Source organism: Bufo gargarizans, chromosome 4 (genome assembly GCF_014858855.1).
Source record: "Bufo gargarizans isolate SCDJY-AF-19 chromosome 4, ASM1485885v1, whole genome shotgun sequence".
In the NCBI taxonomy this organism is placed as follows: Eukaryota; Metazoa; Chordata; class Amphibia; order Anura; family Bufonidae; genus Bufo; species Bufo gargarizans.
The window spans coordinates 4,794,759-4,803,688 of NC_058083.1; positions in this window are offsets into that span (position 1 = coordinate 4,794,759).

Consider the following 8,930-nt stretch of genomic DNA (forward strand, 5'->3'; position numbering starts at 1 on the left):
AGTACAGGATAAGTAATGTATGTACAGAGTGACTTCACCAGCAGAATAGTGAGTGCAGCTCTGGAGTATAATACAGGATGTAACTCGGGATCAGTACAGGATAAGTAATGTATGTACACAGTGACTGCACCAGAAGAATAGTGAGTGCCGCTCTGGAGTATAATACAGGATGTAACTCAGGATCAGTACAGGATAAGTAAAGTAATGTATGTACACAGTGACTGCACCAGCAGAATAGTGAGTGCAGCTCTGGGGTATAATACAGGATGTAACTCAGGATCAGTACAGGATAAGTAATGTAATGTATGTACACCGTGACTGCACCAGCAGAATAGTGAGTGCAGCTCTGGAGTAGAATACAGGATGTAGCTCAGGATCAGTACAGCATAAGTAATGTAATGTATGTACACAGTGACTTCACCAGCAGAATAGTGAGTGCAGCTCTGGAGTATAATACAGGACGTAACTCAGGATCAGTACAGGATAAGTAATGTAATGTATGTACACAGTGACTTCACCAGCAGAATAGTGAGTGCAGCTCTGGAGTAGAATACAGGATGTAGCTCAGGATCAGTACAGGATGAGTCATGCAGTGTATTCATGTACCGTACATACTTTTGATTTTATATCTATCTATATTTTGGATGTAAGAATTGTCATTTGGGCAAGCTCAATGAAAATCACTTATAATGTGAACTATATGATTTATAGCCAGAGAGTGACGTGATTGTGGGCATAGAAATACAGTATGGTATCTTCAAGAGTATCTTTGTGGGATTTGTACTATTCGTATTTCCTCATGGGTTTTCTGATGTTCCTCTTGATTCTATCTTGACTCGGATCTATATTTAGAAGTAAAGAACGCCCGTGAAAAGTTTTATATCCCAGGAATATGTTTAAGTCATTAACCATAACTTTTCTTTCACGTATCAATTACCTTGGAGGAGCGTGGTAATCTTGATTTTGGACGATTGCAGATACTTCACGTTCCAGTTCGCCCGGGGCCAAAAACTGTAACAGGACGTTCAGGACAGATGATAAACACATACTTCTGACGTCAGCACGGCTTCAGTGGGATATGTTTTTGTTGTGGTGTGGATTCACTTACAAAGCATTGTACTCCAGCCATGTGTACGAGGTGTAATCGCCATGATAGAAGGCCACTACGTTGTTTCCATGCTTCCTGGAAGTTTGTAAAATGCTGTACTTGGAGGAAGACTTACTCCATTGATATGCTTGACATAAATATTGGAGCATCTTCATGCAAGGTCCAGAAAAATCGTAAGGGCGTGTTCAGATGGTATAAAATTAGCCATCGAAAAAAATCCAACCTGCGGATTTATAGTTTGAATGTGGTAGATCTGATCACATGTTTCCCCGTTCAAAGGGCTAATCTGCCAGTGGACGGCCACTATCATCTCCATGGGGTTTCCACATGGAAATCTTAGCAAGAAGGGACATTCCTGACTTGGCTACCAAGTCAACGGCAGTACACTTGTATTCCCTGTGGATTTCGGGTGCTGAATACGTACCAAAATGTGCTGTGTCAACATACCTAGGCGCCAGAAGGGCAACATTTTACAAAGTTATCAGTCATCAAAAACATTTAGTAGTAAGTGCGTTGCTAGGTGTATGTCTTGTTTCTCCTGTAGATTGTGGCCACGGGAACTCTTTTTGTGTACACTAAGGCCCCTTTCACACGAGCGAGTATTCCGCGCGGGTACAATGCGTGACGTGAACGCATTGCACCCGCACTGAATCCTGACCCATTCATTTCAATGGGGCTGTGCACATGAACGTTCTTTTTCACGCATCACTTGTGCGTTGGGTGAAAATCGCAGCAGGTTCTATATTCTGCATTTTTCACGCAACGCAGGCCCCATAGAAATTAATGAATTGGGGTGCGTGAAAATCACCGCGGATGCGGTGCGAATTTCACGCATGGTTGCTAGGAGATGATATTAGTAACTAGGGATAAGCAACCCCGGACCCCATTAAAGTCAAGTCCATTGAGGGGTTAAAAAAAAAAAAAAGATAATCTCACCTCATCCAGTTGATTGCGCAGCCGATATCATTGTCTTTCTTCTTCCTGCAGGACCTGCAAAAGGACCTGCGCTGACGTCATCACGCTCACCTTGTCTTGAGCGCGGTGATGTTAGCGCAGGTCCTGCTGAGTGAAGATAAAAGGTTCAGTAAAGAAGTTCGGGTTCGGGTTCGGGTCTGGGTACCACATTTAGTTTTTTATCATGCTGGTGCAAAACGCATTGCACTCGCGTGGAAAAAACTGAACAGAACGCAATCGCAGACAAAACTGACTGAAATTGCGTGCCTACTCGCGCGGGTTTGCCGCAGTGTACCCGCAACGCATCCGGACAAAAACCGTGACGCCCGTGTGCAAGGGGCCTAACACAATGGGCTTGATGATTTGATATTTTATAAAACTGTACTGTAGTTATTGGTGTTTATAAGGTTGGGTCTTCAGCTACTTACCTATTCATTATTGACCGTTTCCAGTTCATGGGTTCGAGAGCAAGTACAGAGCAAGTAGAGCACACTGACCGTTTCCAGTTCATGAGTTCTTCAGGACTATCAGATTTTGACTCTTAATATGTATTAAAATAAATGGTATGTGTTTGTGATTATAGGTTAGACGTGTCTTGCAGCCTGTATTTCATCTTCAGCCTTGGCTCTCGCAATTTGATGCATTTTTATATATTTTATTACCTTAGCAGCTAATCCTTTAAGTGATTTCCACTGTACTTCCAACACTTGGATGTTGCATTAGTATAAATCTAGTAAATGTGGATTTTTAGTGCTTTAATGCTTTGTACAATGGCTCATTTAAGAGCCAACAAAATGCAGACTCTTTAATTAAAACAGGATATACTTTGTGTATTTTTGGTGCCAATAGTGATTTGGTTAAAAATTTGCCGCTACTTTCTTGGCTATTTTTGAGACATTTGAAGAAAAATCGGTATAAGGAATGTTTCCGAAACTGCAGCAATGTGAGGTACCATATCCACTACTATTAACTAAGAAATAGATGTGTAGGTGTGCCTCTGTCATGCTATGGACTATTTAACTATTAAGGTGCTAGAGTTAAAAGGAAAACAAAAAACTTTATTCAAAACCACTGATTAAAATGTCAATTTAAATACGCTGTCTGTCTCTTCATCAAAGAGTGGAGAACCACATAACTATCACAGCCTTTCGATCCCCTTTGTTAATAGGGGTAACCATCAATGGTGTAAACTTTGTATGGTGTCTAGTTCCCACTAAAATTAGGGAGTGAGCAAGTAGAGCACACTGAACTCGTGCAATATGCACACATCCACAAGCCCACTGTCGCTGAACCTGAGCTTGCTATGGCTCAATAATATACGACCGCCGCTAGAGGACTGTATGTTGCCCTACATATATTAACTGTTGCAATCGCCCTAGGTGCCAAGTAGGGGCGCACATATTCAGGGCACCCTTGACTCATCCAGCATTTACACCTCCTAGCACTTTACTGATAACCAGAGCTATCTTTTGCTAGCTTCATGCAGGCTACAGATGGAGATATCTGTGAAGACTATTGCCCTATGTTGTATGCACCCCTACTTGGCACCTAGGGCGAAAGCAACAGTTAATATACATTACAGACCAAAAGTTTGGACACACCTTCTCATTCAAAGAGTTTTCTTTATTTTCATGACTATGAAAATTGTAGATTCACACTGAAGGCATCAAAACTATGAATTAACACATGTGGAATTATATACATAACAAAAAAGTGTGAAACAACTGAAAATATGTCATATTCTAGGTTCTTCAAAGTAGCCACCTTTTGCTTTGATTACTGCTTTGCACACTCTTGGCATTCTCTTGCTGAGCTTCAAGAGGTAGTCACCTGAAATGGTCTTCCAACAGTCTTGAAAGAGTTCCCAGAGATGCTTAGCACTTGTTGGCCCTTTTGCCTTCACTCTGCGGTCCAGCTCACCCCAAACCATCTCGATTGGGTTCAGGTCCGGTGATTGTGGAGGCCAGGTCATCTGGCGCAGCACCCCATCACTCTCCTTCATGGTCAAATAGCCCTTACACAGCCTGGAGGTGTGTTTGGGGTCATTGTTCTGTTAAATAAATGATGGTCCAACTAAACGCAAACCGGATGGAATAGCATGCCGCTGCAAGATGCTGTGGTAGCCATGCTGGTTCAGTATGCCTTCAATTTTAAATAAATCCCCAACAGTGTCACCAGCAAAGCACCCCCACACCATCACACCTCCTCCTCCATGCTTCACGGTGGGAACCAGGCATGTAGAGTCCATCCGTTCACCTTTTCTGCGTCGCACAAAGACACGGTGGTTGGAACCAAAGATCTCAAATTTGGACTCATCAGACCAAAGCACAGATTTCCACTGGTCTAATGTCCATTCCTTGTGTTCTTTAGCCCAAACAAGTCTCTTCTGCTTGTTGCCTGTCCTTGGTCCGGTGGTTTCCTAGCAGATATTCTACCACGAAGGCCTGATTCACACAGCCTCCTCTTAACAGTTGTTCTAGAGATGTGTCTGCTGCTAGAACTCTGTGTGGCATTGACCTGGTCTCTAATCTGAGCTGCTGTTAACCTGCGATTTCTGAGGCTGGTGACTCGGATGAACTTATCCTCCGCAGCAGAGGTGACTCTTGGTCTTCCTTTCCTGGGGCAGTCCGCATGTGAGCCAGTTTCTTTGTAGCGCTTGATGGTTTTTGTGACTGCACTTGGGGACACTTTCAAAGTTTTCCCAATTTTTCGGAGTGACTGACCTTCATTTCTTAAAGTAATGATGGCCACTCGTTTTTCTTTACTTAGCTGCTTTTTTCTTGCCATAATACAAATTCTAACAGTCTATTCAGTAGGACTATCAGCTGTGTATCCACCTGACTTCTCCACAAGGCAACTGATGGTCCCAACCCAAATTATAAGGCAAGAAATCCCACTTATTAAACCTGACAGAGCACACCTGTGAAGTGAAAACCATTTCAGGTGACTACCTCTTGAAGCTCATCAAGAGAATGCCAAGAGTGTGCAAAGCAGTAATCAAAGCAAAAGGTGGCTACTTTGAAGAACCTAGAATATGACATATTTTCAGTTGTTTCACACTTTTTTGTTATGTATATAATTCCACATGTGTTAATTCATAGTTTTGATGCCTTCAGTGTGAATCTACAATTTTCATAGTCATGAAAATAAAGAAAACTCTTTGAATGAGAAGGTGTATCCAAACGTTTGGTCTGTACTGTATGTAGGGCAACATACAGTCCTCTAGCTGTTTTCGGAACCACATAACCATCACAGCCTTTGGATCCCTTTTGTTAATAGGGGTAATCATCAATGGTGTAAACTTTGTATGGTGTCTAGTTCCCACAAAATTTGGGGCGAGAGCAAGTAGAGCACACTGAACTCCTGCAATATGCACAAGCCCACTGTTGCTGAATCTGAGCTTGCTATGGCTCAATAACATATGACCACCGCTAGAGGACTGTATGTTGCCCTACATATATTAACTGTTGCTGTCGCTCCTATCAATTACGGGAACGGGGACGGGTAGACAAAGTACAGTAGACGGTCTGCAAATCATCAACCTTACCTCCCGTAACCTGAACGCAGTAGAGATTGATGTGCTGAAAAGGGGTCTATCCTTTGTACCAACTACGAATTTCTGCCTCTTCAGCTGGACCAAAGATCTACAATATGGTGGACAGACAAAATCATTGTCTGGACACGTTATATCGACGATATTTTTTCGCCTGGAAGGGTGGGTCAGTTGAATTCAATAGGTTTGTTACTGAGCTTAACATTTGAGACTGATCCCAAGACAATTGCTTTCCTGGACGTCCGCGTCACGATGATTGGTGACAAGCTGACTGCTGACATCCATAGAAAGGCAACTGCTACCAACTCCCTCTTACACTGGGAGAGTCATCACCCGGTCCCTCTTAAACGGGGGATACCAAGGGGACAGTATCTCCGTGTACGACGGAATTGCTTGGATAATTAGGCCTTTTTTAATGAGGCTAAAAATCTGCAAATGAGGTTTAGAGAGAGGGGATACCCTCAGAGAGATCTTAATGAAGCCTTTAAAAATGCAGCAGATCAGGATCGAACCAATCTATTGGTCCCAAAACGTAGAGATCAAGATAAGACTCAACCACCTCGAATTATATCAACTTATGACTCAGCTAATCAGGAGGTCATGAGGACACTTAATAGATACTGGCCCATATTACGAATGGACCATGATCTATGCGACATCCTGACGGAAAAACCATGTGTCAGTTATAGACGGGGTAGGAGCCTTAAGGACCGTCTTGTCCACAGCCACTACATCCCCCCTAACAGGGAAGGTACGTGGCTGGACCGCAAACCTGTAGGGATGTTTAGATGTGGATCATGCAAAGCTTGCAAATACATCTCACCATCTAAGACAATAACATGCACGGTCACTGGACAAGTATTTAAAATCAGGGATTTTTGCAATTGTCGTACTAAGGGGGCAATATACATCTGTTAGTGCCCCTGTCCAAAGGACTACATTGGCAAGACAATCAGGGAAGTGCGGAGAAGAGTGTGTGAGCACGTAAATGAAGTGTGAGCATCAAAAAGAACATTATACCAGTTGCGTCACATATTAACGAAATTCATGGTGGTAACCCTGGGTGCCTGAAATTTTCTGTCCTGGAATTGGTTCAACCGTCACCTAGGGGCGGGGACTGGGACAGGAAAATATTACAGAAAGAGTGTACATGGATTCATCGCTTTAGATCTCAGGCTCCTCTGGGTATCAATGAAAGGTTAACATTCTCCTGTTTTTTATGAGTGTGGCTGTCCTCGTGACATCTCTTTCAGTCTGACGGCCTAGCTTTTATGGTGATTTTCGTAGTGTATAACTAAATTAGGCCACATGCGTGAAGCATGAAATCAATGTTATATCAGAATGGACATTAAGTGACCCGTGACTGGGTCATTGTCTGGAGACGACCATGGACCGTGGATAGTCTTTTGAAAATTATCAAATGAGGAATAACTGTGGCTTAACTGCAGTATACATGTATTTAAAGTATTCTATGATTATTTATTAGACCATTTGATCACATGATTGCCTATATACTATATCGATCTGCGTCTTGATTATTGGTAATTTCTATTGGGGAGTCTTTGCACACTGGACATATGAATTGAGCCCTGATGCGCAGCACAAACTATAATGAAGGGCTCTCCATATACTGGATATATGCTCTGATCTAGATCGATTCAATAAGGCTAGTCATCGCTTCATGGAACGCATATGCGTTCCGGGAACCGGAACTGGTGATGTTCGTAGCCCGGCTGGACATTAGCAATCGGATATATTGTGTGAATAGGAACTGCTTACCTGCGGTCCGGAAGTTGTTTCCTGGAACGCATGTATGTTGCAGGGACCTGAAGCGGGGATGTATAATGGCCACAGGATCAGCAGAGGAATATGTTCCAGGAACCGCAACTGCCTCTCTTTGAACTGGAAACCACCGGCTGGAACGCATGTGCGTTCCAATATCGGAGGTATTGTGACTCTCAATAAGGTTAGTGGCGCCAATAGGCAGGGCTTTAAATACAGCTGCATTATGTTAACAGATCGCCTACCAGGGGGAGCATTTATCGAGGAGTGGCCTTCAGGATGTAAGCAGATTCCACTATAACTTTTGATCTGGTACAACTCTCTTTATGTATTTGCGGTGACTCTGTTGTTTGATTTCAGTGTGGGTCTTATAAAGACTCTTCCACAGTGAGACGACAGGACCGCTGTCTGGTTGGGGTGTACCATACCTTCTAACCGTGAGTGTGCACAGCACCACAATGAATTTAATGTATAGCACTGCTGGACACCATATTGATTTGGGTATATAATTATCTTTGTCCAACAGGATGTGGAACACACCTTGATTTGGACCATGGCACCATAACCACACAGGATATATCTAGTCTGTGATTGGTCTGGAATAGTGCCACGTTCTATGTGGATTGGTCCTTGAATGGCACCCCCTGTATAAACCATATGTAGAGCGATGATTTGATTGTGTGACTATGTAACCTGGCTGTTAGCCAGCATATATCATGTTACATTAGCATAGTATAGATCTTTAGTGTTTCTGTTATCATACCTCCTGATGATCCCATAGTACTGTCTAGGGGGAAACGCGTAGAGGTAATCCAGGTGTTTGACTATATGGTCAACCCTGACTATCTGTTTTGAGGTAATCCAGGTGTTTGACTATATGGTCAACCCTGACTATCTATTTTTCTTTTATGTTTATACTTTGTTACTTTGCATCCAGCTATTAGATGTACCATTGGTACTTTAATATCCTTACCTCATACCTGGGGAGTTCCAGACTATTTCCCTTTTTTTTTTTTTTTTTTTCAGGGACATTAGTCCAGGAACGTGGACAGGGGGCCTCCACCATCAGGAGTCCTCCCTGGGCTGAGGTCTTAGGATAGGGGCGGATCTAGGGATAATTTATCTCGATACCCCAGGTGTATTATCAAGACTCTGGGTGCAATATATCAGTCACATAGCTTATGTAATTTTCTTTTTCCTTGGATAGAGGATCCTTGTTTGGATCTTTTTTAACGCATATCATTAAAATTGTGATTTTAGGGGTCATTTTTCTGCTGGAACTTAGATATATACTAATTGAGCACCATTATATTTATGTTAACTTGTTTAGCTGGAATTCAGCCTTTTGTTAATAGGGGTAATCATCAATGGTGTAAACTTTGTATGGTGTCTAGTTCCCACTAAATTTGGGGCGAGAGCAAGTAGAGCACACTGAACTCCTGCAATATGCACACATCCACAAGCCCACTGTTGCTGAATCTGAGCTTGCTATGGCTCAATAACATGCGACCACCGCTAGAGGACTGTATGTTG